The sequence below is a fragment of the Chrysemys picta genome, chromosome 1, assembly GCF_011386835.1.
Source record: "Chrysemys picta bellii isolate R12L10 chromosome 1, ASM1138683v2, whole genome shotgun sequence".
NCBI lineage: Eukaryota > Metazoa > Chordata > Testudines > Emydidae > Chrysemys > Chrysemys picta.
Genome location: NC_088791.1, coordinates 270,660,296 through 270,678,170, shown reverse-complemented (window position 1 = coordinate 270,678,170; position 17,875 = coordinate 270,660,296). Strand labels below are relative to the sequence as shown.

Sequence of the window (17,875 nt, the reverse complement as noted above, 5' to 3'; positions counted from 1 at the left end):
CAATTACTGCTCCCCATCTGGAGTTTCGCTGACCATGGTTATCTTAGTAAAAACCAAGGTTGTCTCTTGTTTGTTCAGCTTCTCTTAGCTAATATTGTTCACTGTTTGCTAGGTCCCTAGGCCTCTGACCAAGCTTTGAACTTTGGGCCTGTGAGAAGTTGCTGACAGAGCCTGTGTCAGGGTTTTACATACACAGCATATGGATATCATGGGCCAATCAGAGGCATGATACAACTTTTTCATACTGAATAAGAGATGATAGGTAAGTTGGGGATAGGTCACCAAGGGCTTTGAAAGTGAAGAAAAATATCTTATATTTGGTTCAATTAGGGCTGCTTTAGCTAATGGCAAAGCAGGCAGCTGTTTAGGTCAGCAGATTGCTGGGAAGCTGCTAAAGGGAGCAGATTAGACAGAGGGGCAGTTAGGCCAAATTTGAGTGGCACTGCAACCCCATGCACCAGGCTGCAATACCATTCTTAGCCTATGGGGAATGGGACAACACACTGAAGTTTTACCTAGGATAGCAGATTGTTTTGAGTGGCCCCTGAATATGACAGACAAGAGGGAATCAGCAGAGGGATGTAAAGAAAGGGCGGACATGATCAAAGCAACTGGCTAGGAAAATTATTTTTGCAGAAGCATTCTGAATGGATATGAGCTGGGAAAGATTGCATTTGTGAAGGCTGGAGAAAAGCATGCTGCAGTAATCAAGATACAAAACAATGAGAGCCTAGACAAGAGTTTTAGCTGTGTGGATGAATAGGGAAGGCTGTGTAGGGAGCCAGGGTGGCCTCCCTCCGAACCAGAGGGTAAAGAGCCACTCTCTCAGCCTGAGTCAGTGGAGACAGGCCAAGCTTACTCCACCCCCCAGAAGGGGAGGGGTGGAACAGGAAGTACAAAGGGCGGTGCCCTTAGCACAGTCAGGGCAGCACAAGGGAGGGAGACAGACACAGGCTGCTCCCTGTAGACCCTGCTGCCAAACCAGGGGATGCCCTGGACCAGGGGAAAATTGACCTTGAGGAAGGAATCAGGCTAGCAGGTCTGCTGGCCACAGAGTACCCCGAGGGACTGGAGGAGCCGCCCAGCGACCCGAGCCAGAGTGAGCCCGACGCTGAGGCTGAGCTGGAGCCACCGGGGCTACTGGTGGATGAATATCCCAACAAGTTGGAGGAATCAGAGGGACCCACTTGAGAGACCAGGTAGGAAGTAGCCCAGGGGCAGAACTGGACAGTGCGGGGAATCAGTATTTGGTCAGCGTGTTGCAGATGGATTCCCGCTGACCCAGTGGCAGGACCCTCTCCTCCCACCACTGTCAGGGCCCTCGGCTAGAACGCAGTGGAGTTGGGTGAGCCAGCATTCCCCTACCCCTGCCACCCCGCCTCAGGTGGCAGAACCCCAATAAAGAGCTCTGAACCTTGCCGGCACTTCCCTGCCTTAGGAGTGAGTCACAGACTCTTGCTGGTGCTCCCCTGCCAGAAGGGTGCATCACAGACTCTTTCTGGCGCTCTCCTGCCTGTGGGATACGCCACTGACCCTTGCTGGCGCTCCCCAGTGTGAGGGGCATGTCATTGACTCTTGCTGGTGCTCCCCTGCCTGAAGGGCGCACCACAGACTCTTGCCGGTGCTCCCCGGCTTAAAAGGTGTGTCACGAATGCTGGCCAGTATTCCTGTGTCGTGCCAATTATGACAGCACCTCCCTCTGCTAATTCCCCGCCGACGGAGAGGTGTGACCAAGGCCTTTCGGCAAGGCATTAGCTCCCCACCACCCCCCAGCGGCTTGGTGGACCAACTGAGAACTTGCTACAGGCTGTATCTTAGAGATATTATAGAGAAAGAATCTAGATGATCACAATGGTCTTGCATCTGAAGAAGTGAGGTTCTTACCCACGAAAGCTTATGCTCCCAATACTTCTGTTAGTCTCAAAGGTGCCACAGGACCCTCTGTTGCTTTTTACAGATTCAGACTAACACGGCTACCCCTCTGATAATGGTCCCTTCTGGCTTTGTAATCTATGACTCTATCATCCTCTGAAGGACATGCAGAAGAATCAATTAGAGAGGTAGGAGGAGAACCAGGAGAGGGCAGTCATGGAAGCCAATGAGGAAAAGATTTCAAAAAGAAGAGCATGGTCAATTATGTTGAAAGCAACTAACAAGACATGGAGGATGAGGATGGAGGACTTGTTCTGAGATTTGGCTAAGAAAAGGTCTTCAGAAACTTTGGTGAAATGGTTTCAGTTAACTGCAAGACAGATTCGAGAGGGACTAGGATTACATGGGAGGAGAGGAACTCCAGATAGCAACTGTAAATAACACTTTTCATAAATTTAGAGATGAAAGGGAGAAAGGAGATCAGGCGGTAATTAGAGACAAATGGAGTCTGAAAATCAAGCCTCTATAAAGTGACTGAGGTTGGACATCCACAATTATTAAGCACATGAGATATTTTGGCTATACTGGCAGGGATTCATTCACATTTTCTTGCTTTCGTGTGCTGCCATTAGAATGCTCATCTATTTACCTCTCTGTTGCGGCGTTTGTTCTGTGCTTTATTCTAGTACAGCTTCTTTTCTGCAGGATCAGGACTGACCTTATATGTGGGTGCTGTGGGAGACCACCCAAGGCGTCATGGTCAGGGTGATGGTGCTCAAGAGGCTGCAAAAGGCCTGTGCCCCCGTGGGGGGAGGGGATAAAAGGGCATGCGGGGCGGGTCACACATGTCCCCTCTCCGCTCTCCCAGCAGTATGAATCCTGCCGTGATGCCACCACTCCACCTGATGCTGTTCTGCCTGCTGAGCAGCTGCCCGCTGCTCAGGGAGCAGTACTTAAAGGGCGCCAAAGAAAGTTTGCCCAGGGTGTCATTTTCCCTCTGGCCAGCCCTGTGTGGGAGAGTACAATAGCATTTTTAAATGTCAGCATAAGAGTAGGCACCTCAACAGGAACATAGTACATATATTGGACAGCACTAAAGGTGATCTCTGGTGTGTAATCATCACTGAAGCAATTCTTGTTAACTTTGTATTTCTCTCTTTCTATATATAGAAAAGCGGTGATGTTAATACACATGACATGAGCATATAGTTCCATCTCTTCTCTCTTTCTGGAAAATATACTGTATGCTGGATAAGGGGAGATGAAACCTTTCATCTCTAAATCACAGGCTCATATCCAGCCCAGACTAGCAGTGATTGAGAGTTATTGCCTTCTGAAGCTATATGTCAAAGAAATTGGTAGCCTCAGGTCCCATATCTGCTTGATAGGTATACACATCACAAATACTATTACAATTGGCTACTTTTTTACTAATCACAGGGTGGAGAGACAGAAGATTAAGTGGGCCAGGAGGGTGTATGTTTTCCTTTTCCTAGCTGTAATTTCTCAAAGTCATAGCAGAGGCATGTAGTTGGGATAGAAGAAAGATGCTTGTAGTGATGCTTTCCATGTGCTTCATTTGATTTGTGGATAGATTAAAATCTCCAGATGGAAGAATGAAATTTCTATATTTAAATTACTGAATTGAAATAGATAGCAAACTCACTTATTATAATGTAAAACTTACTTTATACAATTTCTTTTCCTCTGTGGCATATATCATAAAATATGACAGCTTCAAGAATGATATGGAAAATGACACATGTGAGAAGATTTATTCAGAAACAAAAGGCTCTGAATAGATCATGTCACACAAGAACTTCAACTTGAACTTGAAGTATTTGGCGGAACAAAAATCGAATGCATCTGACTGATAAATTCATCACGCATTCAATAGAAAAGTTCACCTACTTCAGATAATACTGTGAACATGAAATGTTGTGCCTTTGTATAAAAAGTTGGCAATTTGTATGCATTCTGGACATTCTTGTATGCACAATTATCTTCCTAAATATTCTATTATAATCCAAATAACTCTGCTATATTTGCTAGGAAATGTGTTGTAGTATTATTAATTAAAATTAAAAAAAAATGATGCTTAAATTCTGTATCAAGAAACATTTATATCTTATGTTTAGATATATGTAATGTAGTAAATGGCAGTGAACATGGATTTCTGAAAAGAAAGGCATTCAGTTGATGAATTTGTTTGTGGCCTGTAAGCATATTACTAAATAGGTAAACATTGGGGAGTTAGTAGCAACTTCTTATCTGTACTTAAATACATTTCTTTTTTAGTGCACAATGCAGTGTCAGTCAGTACTATAAAAGCGAACTGCTGAAATAAATGAGAAATTGCCTTAGTATAGGAAAAATGAATTATCTCTGATTGTAAGAACAGCTTATTCTGTTCAAATTAAGAAAATTATATTGCTCACACTTCATATTAAGAGTACACTTGTAGACCATAAATGTTGCAAACATGTACCAACATGAGCCTGCTAAAAATAGTGGCACAGCTGCAGTAACAGTACAGTGGTAAATGGCAGTATGGGCTAGCTACCCTGACTATAAACCTGCCTGGGCACCAGGGGTTTGTACCCAGAGAGGCTAGCCTGTGCCACCACTCACCAGAGCTCATGTTATTGCAGGTATGCTACTATTTTTAGCATGCTAGCTGAATGAAAGCTTCTGTATGTTAATGTGAACTGGAAATCCCACCCCTAGCGCTAAGTGTAGATGTAGCCTATGGGGAAGTCTAATAGACTAATGTTCCCAGGTGCTATGATAATACAAATGATAAATAATAATAGGAACTGCAGTGTCAAGTGAAATTATAATCTACATGACCAGTGGGGAAGGATCAGTAAGTACTTCTCTGGGCTGAGGTTTGTTATTTTCACTAAAACTTTTGGAAATACTAGGGACAGTTAGGCTACTTACAGCTCTTTTCAGGAATCCCTTTCTGGAACATCATGGGAATTTATGGCAATCCAGACTAGATTGCCTTGATACACTGGACTTTGAAGAGGTTCTCATATAGTACCTGGTTTCTAGGAAAGTCTCTACTACCAGGAAAGAAATGGATATCAAACTGGTGGAGTATTATCACTATATCATATAGTGAAAGAGGACCGGGGTTTTTTTTAGCCCATATTGTGTATCCTGGATTGCATGGAGTAAAAGTTGAAAAAACAACAGGAAATCAAAACACTCTTTTGATAGCTCTGGAAAGGAAGGTTTATTCATTTCACAGTGCTCAAAGGTGGGCATTGTTATGACAGGACAAACCCATGGCTGGATACCTGAAGTCAGAAGGTAGAGTACTACAGATTTCTGCACTAAACAGGGTCTTCCCCATACCACAGGACTCTTCTTCCATCTTCTGACTTGATCTTCTGGTACAGCTGCAGCTTTATGTTTGGAAAGACTTAAATCCTCCATTATTAGTTCTACAATGGATGTTGGAGGTAGTAACATTTTGCTCTATGCACAGTTCTATAAGAGTTCCCATTCCTCAGGTAAATGTAGATAAATATAACTCAATATCATGAGAGCTCAGCCTGTTTATATGAATAGCCAAAAAAACCTAGACATAACAGTTGGCAAAGGTGATTGGTTTTCAAAGACAGATCTTAAAAAAGCCTATCTAAGTTTCCTATCCACCCCATCTTTGACTATTCCTCTGGAGGAGCGTGTATGCTGGCATACCAGCATGGTATTCAATGTGCACATTATCCAAGAGTTTTTATATAGCAATGAAATCAGTAATTTGCCTATTCAGATTTCTAGTTGTAATTATGCTAATATTTTGGGTGATGTTTTAAATGTCCCAGCATTAGAAGAACTGTTTAAGTTACCCTGTCAGACCATAGAAGATATGTTAAAGGACCTGGGTTTACTTGGTAAACATAGGTAAGTCTATTTTTACCCAATTCTTCTACCTTAGATTCCTTAGGATTTTCAGTAAATGCAGAGGAATCTTCTGAAACTTTCCCTGATCCAGAAGTGAATGCATAATAAGGTTGTATCAGGATATAATGGTTACCTCTTTTGCCTTCCAGAGAAATTTAGCCAAGCTAGATTGGTGTCATTACTAGCACTATTGCCAGACTTTCAATTGGCCAGACTCAGTGGCATGTTGAAACAAGTGTAGAATACTGTGTAGCAAGTTCTTGTTTCACAGGGGCCAGTTAAATAGACCTGGCATGTTGGAGAGGAAATATAATTCTGTTAGAAAACTGCTCCTTTGTGCATACATCCACTATACAAATATTAAGTATCAGAGGGGTAGCCGTGTTAGTCTGGATCTGTAAAAGCAGCAAAAAGTCCTGTGGCACTTTATAGACTAACAGACATATTGGAGCATGAGCTTTCGTGGGTGAATACATGCATCCGATGAAGTGGGTATTCACCCACGAAAGCTCATGCTCCAATACGTCTGTTAGTCTATAAGGTGCCACAGGACTCTTTGCTGCTTATACAAATATTAGAATCAGATACTTCAAAATCGGACAGGGTACACTCCCTGGATTATCTGAGGACTGGTGGTTCATTGGCTCAGTTTAAGTATAAAGAAACCTAGGAAAAAAAATGTTGTGATTTATTTATTTAGTGAATTTAGCCCTTTCTTCTGTGAATTATCTCTGATCAAACTTTGACTGTATATGAATTTATTTAGAACGTTTTGATAAACACTTCTTGTGAACATATTTCAGACTGCGTATGTTCTTACTGTTTGGATGCACTCAGATATTTCAGTGATGGACACCAATAGGAGAATCTGGAGAGATGATGCCAGATTAAGAGTTTGCTATGTATTACATACAAAATAGCCTGTGTTAAAAGAACATTATTAAGGTTGCTAAGTCAAATGCTCCAAAGTTAGGAAATGCTGAAATTAAGGCTGCCTATTCATTCAGCCCTGTTGTGTCGATTACATGATCACAACTATTTTTTTTTTTTAACCAGAGTCCCTTGCCTGACACCCAACATGGAAAATTTAAGCCCAACCGGTTAAATTTTGATGAGGTTAAAAGCAGCTGAAAACACGGTCTTAAAGTCAGAATTGCTGGGCATTCTCACCTGTAGATGTTGCTACCTATGCCATCTATAATATATAGAAATTAATGAGTATTCTCCAAGGATAAATTCTTGCAATGACCCATATTTGTAATTTAACAAAATTACTTGGAATGAATTCAGGTTTCAATTCCCATGCTGTTCAGTTTGTTAGTTGAAGCTGAAAAAGAACACTGAAGGTTTCTTCAAAATAAGTGAAGAAATGTAAATTAAGACACAAGTGGGAATACACCAGGGTAAAAAAAAAAAAGAGATAATGAACAAGCGTTCTTCTAGAAGTGTTGAATAAAAATGCCTGTCTTTCTGATGCGAGTTCAGACCAAGACAGTTTATTTTGGTATAATGTGTGAGTGTCATTTTATCATTATCCATGGAGGAACCAGGGAGGATATAAAAGAGAAGAAAGCAAGTGAATAAAAAGCTTGGTTTGAAGTCAGCAAAAGCTGACTTTTGCTTCTTTTTTTCATCCTACTAAAGGAAATAAGTGGGGTTTAAAGTTAGATGGAAATGGGACACCTTTTGTCATCTCCCACTGCAGGTAGCATTACAAAATTGTAAAATATTTTTGTTTGGAACCTAGTGTTGTGGAAAAGGTGAAATATGGATACTTGAAAGTTCACCAAAAGCAAACTCATGTTTGGACCAATAATTTTAAAGTATCTGTCTATATATATATAGAAGGATACTTTGAAAATAGATAGATATTCCCAGTTATTATATATATAGTGGAACAAGTTCCTCCTTTAGTTACCCCTGTACAACTCTATTGAAATCAATGGCCATGTAGTCATTGGTGTAACTCAAGGCCTAGTTTGGCAGGTGTCTCCAGTATTATTAGATACTGCTGTATTTACAGCTGGAACCTGCTACCACAATTTAAAGCAATGGCAACGGTACAGATAATGATAAGTAAAACTTAAGATTGGTTAAGGACTAGCTCTGTTTGAGAAAGACCCCAAACATTCAAATGATTATCCTAACTGTATCCAAACTATATCAGACTTGGAGAGCTGCAAAATTAGATGGGAAAGCTCACAAAATGTTCTTTCATGAGAACTCCAGTGTTTCCTGTTTCTAGTAGTGTCAGAAATAGAGAAGTTGTAGCCTTTCTTTTAGTATTGGCACATTTGTGTCACTACAGCCCATCATAGGGAGTGATGCAGAGTTTCAATAGGATAGACACAATCCCTTACCAAGCTCCCATGTGTTCAGTAGGCCTGCACAGACTGTATCATCATTTACTAATTTCCTGATTGGAACAAGGTAAGAAAGTTCAGGGCTGCATGGAAATGAAAAAAAAAAACCTAAAAGCAAACAAACAAACATTTAACTGAACTCCAAAACTGTAAAATTATATGGTTTCAGTTCAGGTAGAATTTCAAAGGAAAGCTTTGGACTGTTCTTCAGATTCATATACCATCCATTTAAAATGTTAGGTTTCTAACTCCATATTTACGCTCCCAAATAAAAAATAACCTGATTTTAAGAGATATAAATCCAGATATTTACATAATTTTGCCATTAATCAATAATGTCAGTTATATATGTTTCCTATTACACTGGATACACAAAATAGTTTTCAAGAAACTGCAATTACATTATTAAAATGTTATATTGCCAACTGATAAAAATATTTACTGATCATATGTGCCATTTAGATATTAAAATCAAGACAACAGTAGTAATACATTAAAAAAATAACAAATCATGGGTCAGAGTTAAGGTTATTGTGTTTTGATTAAATATGCATTTCTTTATACCCGATAAGAATAATATGCCTGTCTAGCATGTATAAGATTTATTGTGCCTTTACCTTTTTAAACTTATTAACTTACTTTTAAGTACTTGAGTTTTAGAAATAATTTGATGGGAAAGCACTGCCATTCAAACACTACAGTTCCCATCACAACAGAGGTTCTCGAAATGCCTGTGAATCCTCAGAATCAGTGTTTCCCAAACTTGGGACGCTGCTTGTGTAGGGAAAGCCCCTGGCAGGCCGGGCCGGTTTGTTTACCTTCCCCGTCTGCAGGTCCGGCCGATCGTGGCTCCCACTGCCCGCGGTTCACTTCTCCAGGCCAATGGGAGCTGCTGGAAGCGGTGCGCACTGAGGGATTTACTGGCCACTGCTTTCAACAGCTCCCATTGGCCTGGAGCGGTGAACCGTGGCCAGTGGGAGCCACGATCGGCCAGACCTGCAGACGGGGCAGGTAAACAAACCAGCCTGGCCCGCCAGGGGCTTTCCCTACACAAGCGGCGTCCAAAGTTTGGGAAACACTGCTCAGAACCAATCATTAAGAGAACTGTTGGAATTAGAATAGCATAGCAGGTATTACATCAAAAGAGAACCAGCTTTCCCTTTCGATTCCTGTGTGCTGTGGCCCTGCTCAGCTGCAACAGAGATAATTTTCTTAAGACCAGGTGCCACTCAGGATGCATACATAGGACTTCTCAGTGACACCCTCCACCCCAATAGTACATTTTAATTTCCATTGCAAAAGGTATGTGAATGTAGCTGATTGACTGATCACAGTGGTGTCTTCAGTGGTCTCCTACCTCTACATTTCCTATGCCCTCTCTTTGATCAATTCATCTCTTTAATCCATTTTTAGTCCAAACTGATGCAACATGTTTGGCCTTCCCTTGGCATTGCAGCTCCCCAAAATTCTGCCTTCCTCTTTTTTCCCATAAACACTTGGCCTTTTTTCCCCTACTGCCACAGCTGCCCTCCTTCCTAGCTGCTGCCTCTTCTGAGTCTCAGCACTGAGCCACTGGAGAGCTGTCTGAAGACCTTTTACTTGCCAGTCCCCTGTCTTATTTACACCTCTCTCATCCTACCTAAGTGCACCCAACATAGCTCTGAAAAGAGATAGCAAGCACCTGTTTCAGTGGCCACACCCGTTATACCACCTACTTGTGAACATCTACCCTTCAGCATACACAAGTTCTGTATACCGCCACCAGCCCATCTGCAAGTCCTCTATATGGCTCTCCTGCTTACATATAAAGGGATTTGTGATCTCACAAGACTCTGAAAATTAGGTCTAAGTCTAAAACCTGTTAATATGAGAGTGCTCTCTTATATAATGGTTATTTGCAGTAATGATTAAAAACTACGGTAGCACCTAGTAAAGAATACCATTCTCACATCTACTGCTACTTTGTTCCTCTGAAAGAGACAAGAGTTACCTAATAAATGTGCTATGTTTATCTAGATTAATTAAATATTAAAACATGTTGTGGAAAGATGGATTAGTCAACAGAGAAAACAGCAGGCTTGCAGAATGTTATGCAATCTAACATTTTAAATGAAAGGCTGCCAATTTATGGATTTTCTGCCAGTGACTGCAAAAACCTGAAGTCATAGAAATATTTGTGCTTCTTACTCATCCAGGATTCTCCATAACAATTCAATCAAAACACAAAAGGCTTCAAGAAACCATGACGACACATTATGTTAATGGCTGTACCAGTCTGCTGCTTCTTGCTGGGAGACTGCTGCAGTTAGTGTTACTACAATGACATTGCTATTAAATAATTTACTTTGTTTGGCTGCACAATTTCCTCAGTTCCATTCTTAACATAATGATAGGATTTGTGATATGGCAAGTGTATTTTTTCCCCACAGATCCTTCTTTCAAGGAGGCTTAGATATTCCCTCCCACATAGATTCATGATGAGTAAGAAGTCACAACCCTGAACCAAAAAGTTTATTGTGTAAAATAGACAGATGGCATATATCGTAAGAGTAGTAGGCAGGAGGATGAAGTGAAGAGACAGTGGAGAACCAGGTGAATAGGTAAAGTTGTTCTTAGAAGGAAATAACACACAGAGCTAAAATCATGCCATTTTTGCAGTTTTGTTGCTTCTTAATAATTTTGGTTGTCTATTTCTATGTGTGTCTATCTCTCTGTGTGTTTAAATATAGCCAGGCACACAAGAAGGAACATGCTTACCTTACCCCAAGAATTATTGGCCAGATTGTTTAGGACCGAAATGCCATTAAGATGCCTAGACACTTCTGAAAATACCACTAGCCATCTCTTTGCATTTTAGGCATCTATAAACCTTTGAAAATCAGACTATTGCTATTTTCCCATAATGCACCAAATTACATGGACTTTAAAGAATCCAGAACCTCCCCAACACAAAGTTAGTATCCATTGTGCTAAATATAAAATTCCTCTGTGTCTCAATGGTAACTTAACTCTGAATGTGCCACAGAGTGTTTTTCATTATAACCAAACTGAATATCATTTATGGTGAAAGAAGATCATATATTACTTAGCACCTATGTGTATTTCTATATTAGGTGCTACTTTATTATGAAACAAATCTGGATTAGGATTATTGGCACTGCTGTAATACAAATAATAAGAAAAGGGCAAGGTTAGAGTTTGCATGCCTGGATGCCTAAAATTAGGCATCCAAATCTTTATTTAGGCATGCAAATAATTTGTCTGATTTTCATTGGCATGGAACACCCACAACTAATATTGAAGTCAGTTGGAGCTATGGATGCTCAGTCTCTCTGACAATAAAGCCACTTATGTAGACACCTAAATTCTGTATGGATTTAGGTGCTTAGGACTGGGCACCAAAATTTGAAATTATTGTTTCAAATATATTGTTTTGTTTACAGAATTAAGCCCAAATAATAAGATTTTCAGAATTTCCATTGATATGATAAACCATGATTATTATACAATAGTTCAGTACTAAACACAACTTTTACTTAACAACCACTATTAAAACGGCAGCAACCCCAAATACTTCTTTAACAAGTTCCTTGAGTAACTCATGAATTCTCACATTAAATTAATCAAATGGAAATGTTGGCTCTAGAATATGTAATCTATATCAAAGAGGAAAATAAAACCAAAATACTTTCAGTACTTACTGCCAAAGATATAATTCTGTCAAACATTAAATGTCTTTCCTCCTCTTAAAAAGTATCTGGTTTCTTTGGGAACTGAAATCACAAAGGAGAATTGAATGGCAACCATCCATCTTGAATGATATTGTAAACACCAGTGCAGTTCAGTTACTGTCTGTTGTTCTGCAGCACCATGTGTGGCTAAAAAGCCCAATTCTCGAGTGTCAGTCCTTTCCACTGTCTCAGGGTTCATTCACAGCTGGTGGTGCTTCCTTCTGGCCATCCTGGGGATTAGCTCTGGCCAGGCATTGTGCCCTTCCCTGACGGTGTCTCCTGTCATCCTCTCACCCTGAGAACCCCTCTAATTAGATGAGCCACAGACTCCTCTCTTCATGATTCAGCCATACATGTTCCCCCTTTCAGGATATCAAATGGACTCACCCAGTCTTCCTGGTCGCTGCCTCACTGGTGCCACTTCATCCACATCTGGTAGGGGGACCCAGGCCTGCCCTCTACTCTGGGTCCTGGCTTAGGGGCCTCTCATCAAGAACCAAAGTTTGACCTACCTCATACCTCGCTGACCTTTCCCCTGAATGTTGCCTACCTTTCTGGCTCTTCCCCATCTTTGGGCTTGCCAACCACACTTCCTCCTCCCAGGGAGAAACTGTAGGCTACTTGCCTATAGCCCCAGACACACCTCCCTTTTCCCAGTGAGGGACTGAAGACTCCTTCCCTCCAGCCCCTTTTGTTGCCAGTTTCCAAGGTTTATATAGGTCCCACCTGTTCCTGACCAATTGAGCCCGTTCTACTTAAATCCCTGCTCTCTGTCTCCAGGCTCATCTGCACTACTGGGATAAATTGGTTCTGCTGTGATCGATGCAGCAGCGTTGATTTTGTGGGTCTGTTGAAGATGCGATAAGTTGATGGCAGAGCACTGTCCTGTTGACTTCACTACTCCACCTCCCAAGAGGCAGAAGCTATGTTGACAGGAGAGAGTCTCCAATCGACATAGTGCAGTGTAGACACCACTGTAAATCAATCTAAGCTATGTCAGCTTATGTTACATAACTTAACCAGCATAACTTAGATCGACTTATCTCTTTAGCATAGATCAGGCCTCCTTCTCCAGATGCAATCTGGACAGTTATTTGGCCCACTTAGCCATCTTAACCCTTCCAGGTCCAATAGGGTGACCAGACGTCCTGATAAAATCGGGACTGTCCCGTTATCAAGCAGTTTGTCCCACGTTCCGACCGAAGTACGGTCGGGACGCCATTTGTCCCGATATTTTGTTTCGGGCATTTTTTTTTTCTTGTTGCTTAGGTGGTGGTGACAGGCAGGGGAGCGCCTTTTCAATTGTTACACTCACCCGGCACATCCAGGTCTCGGCGGCATTTTGGTGGAGGGTACTTCTTTGGTGGTAAGGTTTATTACCTAACGCGGAAATGCCGCCGAAGACCATCAGCGACTGAAGGACCCTCCACCGTAGTGCTGACAAAGAGTCGGACGGGTGAGTGTAACAATTGAAAAGGTGCTCTCCCTGAGGAGGTCCCGATATTTTGGAATTCTCATCTGGTCACCCTAAGGCCCAATGTAGGGTGAACACTCCATCACAGCCACATTTAATGAAGGCATAAAGTGCAGGGCCAGAAGATGAAGCCAATGCACTTTGAGCACTTGAGGCCTGTGGCATTTTTTTATTCACTTTCCTCTCTCTCAACCATTGCATTTCAGTCTCTCTTTCAATGATCTCTGTTTGACTTTCAAGTGCAGCACAGATCTCCACTGTAGCCTGTTGCTAGCTGCCTCTTCCCAGCTTGTTGTGTTGATAATGAAAGTATTCAAGTCCATCTTGCAAATGTACTAGAATTTGAACGTAAGTTGGCCAAGTGGCCTTGGAGCATCCGCATGTTCTCCACACAGAAGAGCCTCTGGAATGCCTGGGGCATGACTTCCTTCCCATCCCAAGTTCTATGGAAGATCTGCCAAGACAGAACTTCAGTCATCCTGATTGTGCCCAACTGGCCGAAACAGTTCTGGTTCATGGATATGCTGAAGCTCAGTGCACTCACAGAGGCAGCAGTGGTAGTGACCCAAGCAGTGGAAGATGCAATGAAGATGACTGGATGTGGAAGCTGCGGCATGTACGTGATCCTGGAAGGGGTACCTGAAAAGAATTTCATCTGCATGAAGTGCCACCTGGTAGAGGTGATGGAAGAAAAGATCCTAGGATTGGAGATGCAGGTGGAAACTCTGGTTGAGTTTATAAGGGGGTTCGAGTGGATGATGGAGCAAAGACATGAAGAGTCTGAAGGGAAAAGCTCAGACTTGCAGATGGAAGCAGGACCAAAGAACTCTGAGGGGAGCCTCCTGGGTGAGGAAATTGGACAGTGGAAGCATGTGACTAAGAGAACCAGGCAGAGGAAAAGATGGGCTAGTGAAGGAGAAATAGAGCTCAGGAACAGGTTTGCGGAGTTGGAAAACGAAGGGGCACAGCAGGTGGTCACTGAAGGTGAGAGGGCAAGGAAGAAGAGAAGAGCCACTAGTCCGCTAGGAAGAGGGGAAGAGTCAATTGAGATAACACCATATATGACCCCCAGGAGTTTACGGGATGGGTTGCAGAGGATTACAAGGGAGACTAGGAATCGAGAGGACTTGCAGCCAGAGGAAACAGGGGATAGACCGGAGAATCGCACCATCACAAGGAAAAGGGAGGTCTACCTGATTGGGGACTCCTTACTGAGAAAAATAGACAGGCCTGTAACCAGAGCTGATCCAGAGAACGGAAGGGTGTGCTGTCTGCCGAGTGCTAAGATATGGGATGTGGACCTGAGGCTGAAGAGGATCCTAATGGGAGCGGGAAAGAATCCACTGATTGTCCTTCATGTGGGAACAACTGATACGGCTAGATTCTCGCTGGAACGTATCAAGGAAGACTATGCCAGGCTGGGGAAGATGCTTAAGGAAATGGAGGCTCAGCTGATCTTCAGTGGGATTCCGCCTGTTCCTAGAGAAGAACAACAAAGGTATGACAAGATTATGATGATCAACAGATGGCCCAGGCAGTGGTGCTATAAGGAGGGCTTTGGCATGTATGACCCCTGGGAAGCATTCATGGACAGAGGACTGTTCTCTCGGGATGGACTTCACCTGAGTAGGGAGGGAAATAGACTTCTAAGATGGAGGCTGGCACAACTTATTAAGAGAGCTTTAAACTAGGAATTTGGGGGAGATGGTTGGGAGATGTCCAGGTAATCTCCACAACGGATTTTAACATTGAGAGGGAAGAAAAAGAAGTAAGAAATGATACAGCTGTGGGTGGGAGAATGGACATAAGGAGGAAGGGTAGTGTAGATAACAGTCTAATAGGTGATACTGGCACTACAATGTCTGTGCCTAATCGGGTAAAGAATGCGAGAGAAGCCAAACAGCAAAAATTAAGATGTTTGTACACTAATGCGAGGAGCCTAGGTAACAAAATGGAGGAACTAGAGCTACTGGTGCAGGAAGTGAAACCAGATATTATAGGGATAAAAGAAACATGGTGGAATAGTAATCATGACTGGAGTACAGGTATTGAAGGGTATGTGTAGGAAAGACCGAAATAAAGGCAAAAGTGGTGGAGTAGCATTGTATATCAATGATGAGGTAGACTGTAAAGAAATAAGAAGTCATGGAATGGATAAGACAAAAATCACATTGGGGAAGAAAACTACTAGAGCCTCCCCTGGGATAGTGCTTGGGGTGTGCTATAGACCACCAGGTTCCGAATTGGATATGGATAGAGACCTCTTTAATGTTTTTAATGAAGTAAATACTAATGGGAATTGTTTGATCATGGGAGACTTTAATTTCCCAGCTATAGACTGGAGGACCAGTGCTAGTAATAATAATAGGGCTCAGATTTTCATGGATGCGATAGCTAATGGATTCCTTCACCAAGTAGTTGCTGAACCAACAAGAGGAGATGCCATTTTAGATTTGGTTTTGGTGAGTAGTGAGGGCCTCACAGAAGAAACGGGTTGTAGGGGACAACCTTGGTTCGAGCGATCATGAGCCAATTCAGTTTAAACTAAATGGAAGGATAAACAAAAATAGATCTCTGACTAGGGTTTTTGATTTCAAAAGGGCTAAGTTTAAAAAGTTAAGGAAATTAGTTAGGGAAGTGGATTGGACTGAAGAACTTGTGGATCTAAAGGAGGAGGAGGCCTGCAATTACTTCAAATCAAAGTTGCAGAAACTATCAGAAGCCTGCATCCCAAGAAAGGGGAAAAAATTCATAGGCAGGAGTTGTAGACCAAGCTGAATGAGCAAGCATCTCAAAGCGGTAATTAAGAAAAAGCAGAAAGTCTACAAGGAGTGGAAGATGGGAGGGTTTAGCAAGGACAGCTACCTTATTCAGGTCAGAACATGTAGGGATAAAGTGAGAAAGGCCAAAAGCCATGTAGAATTGGACCTTGCAAAGGGAATTAAAACCAATAGAAAAAAGTTCTATAGCCATATAAATAAGAAGAAAACAAAGAAAGAAGTGAGACCACTAAACACTGAGGATGGAGTGGAGGTTAAGGATAATCTAGGCATGGCCCAATGTCTAAACAAATACTTTGCCTCAGTCTTTAATGAGGCTAATGAGGAGCTTAGGGATAATGGTAGGATGACAAATGGGAATGAGGATATGGAGGTAGATATTACCACATCCAAGGTAGAAGCAAAATTCAAACAGCTTAATGGGACTAAATCGGGGGGCCCAGATAATCTTCATCCAAGAATATTAAAGGAACTGGCACATGAAATTGCAAGCCCATTAGCAAGAATGTTTAATGAATCTGCAAACTCAGGGGTTGTGCTGTATGACAGGAGAATTGTTAACATAGTTCCTATTTTTAAGAAAGGAAAAAACGGTTATCCGGGTAACTACAGGCCTGTTAGTTTGACATCTGTAGTATGCAGGAAGATCTGGATGAGCTTGTAAATTGGAGTAATAGTAATAGGATGAAATTTAATAGTGAAAAATGCTAGGTCATGCATTTAGGGATTAATAACAAGAATTATGGCTATAAACTGGGGAAGCAACACTTGGAAGTAACAGAGGAGGAGGACCTCTGAGTATTGGTTGATCACAGGATGACTATGAGCTGCCAATGTGATATGGCTGTGAAAAAAGCTAATGTGGTCTTGGGATGCATCAGGTCAGGCATTTCCAGTAGAGATAAGGAGATAAGGAGGTGTTAGTACCATTATACAAGGCACTGGTGAGACCTCATCTGGAATATTGTGTGCAGATCTGGTCTCACATGTTTAAGAGGGATGAATTCAACCTGGAACAGGTGTAGAGAAGGGATACTAGAATGATCCAAGGAATGGAAAACCTGTCTTACGACATGAGACTCAAAGAGCATGGTTTGTTTAACCTAACCAAAAGAAGGTTGAAGGGAGATATGATTGCTCTCTATAAATATATCAGAGGAATAAATACCAGGGAGGGAGAGGAATTATTTAAGCTCAGTACCAATGTGGACACAAGAACAAATGGATATAAACTGGCCATCAGGAGGTTTAGATTTGAAATTAGACAAAGGTTTCTAACCATCAGAGGAGTGAAGTTCTGTAACAGCCTTCCAAGGGGAGCAGTGGGGGCAAAAGACGTATCTGGCTTCAAGACTAAGCTTGATAAGTTTATGGAGGGGATGTGTAATGGCATTGGGACTCACCACCGTGGCGCCTCCTACTGGTTGTTCTGGGAATTAGCTCAGTCCAGTGGAGCTCCCCCTCCTAGTGGTGTCCCAACCGTCGTCTCGCCTTCGGTTGGCGTGTCTGAGCCCACGTCGCTCACCAACTCACGGCATCCTCTTCGGGACCACTGTCCTCCGGCAGTGCCCCTCTGTCTTTCCACACCCCCTTCGGGGGGGGGGGGGGGGGTCAATCAGCAGTCTCCTCGTCCAGCCACCATAGTCAACCACACACCCTAAAGTCTAATCCCTCCCGTCAGGGATCTGGCGTGGTCTGTACTGGCCGCTCCCTACGGCCAATGGCTAGATGTACTGCAAG

General features: G+C 42.4%; 1 long non-coding RNA gene across 1 annotated transcript in view; it reads left to right on the top strand.

Annotated features, from left to right (window-relative positions):
* Positions 1-525: 525 nt before the first annotated feature.
* Positions 526-17,875, top strand: part of LOC135983986 (uncharacterized) — a 35,312-nt gene continuing 17,962 nt past the window's right edge. Inside the window, exon 1 of the long non-coding RNA XR_010601882.1 lies at positions 526-1,199. This is a non-coding gene — a long non-coding RNA (uncharacterized LOC135983986). The remainder of the gene's footprint in view (positions 1,200-17,875) is intronic.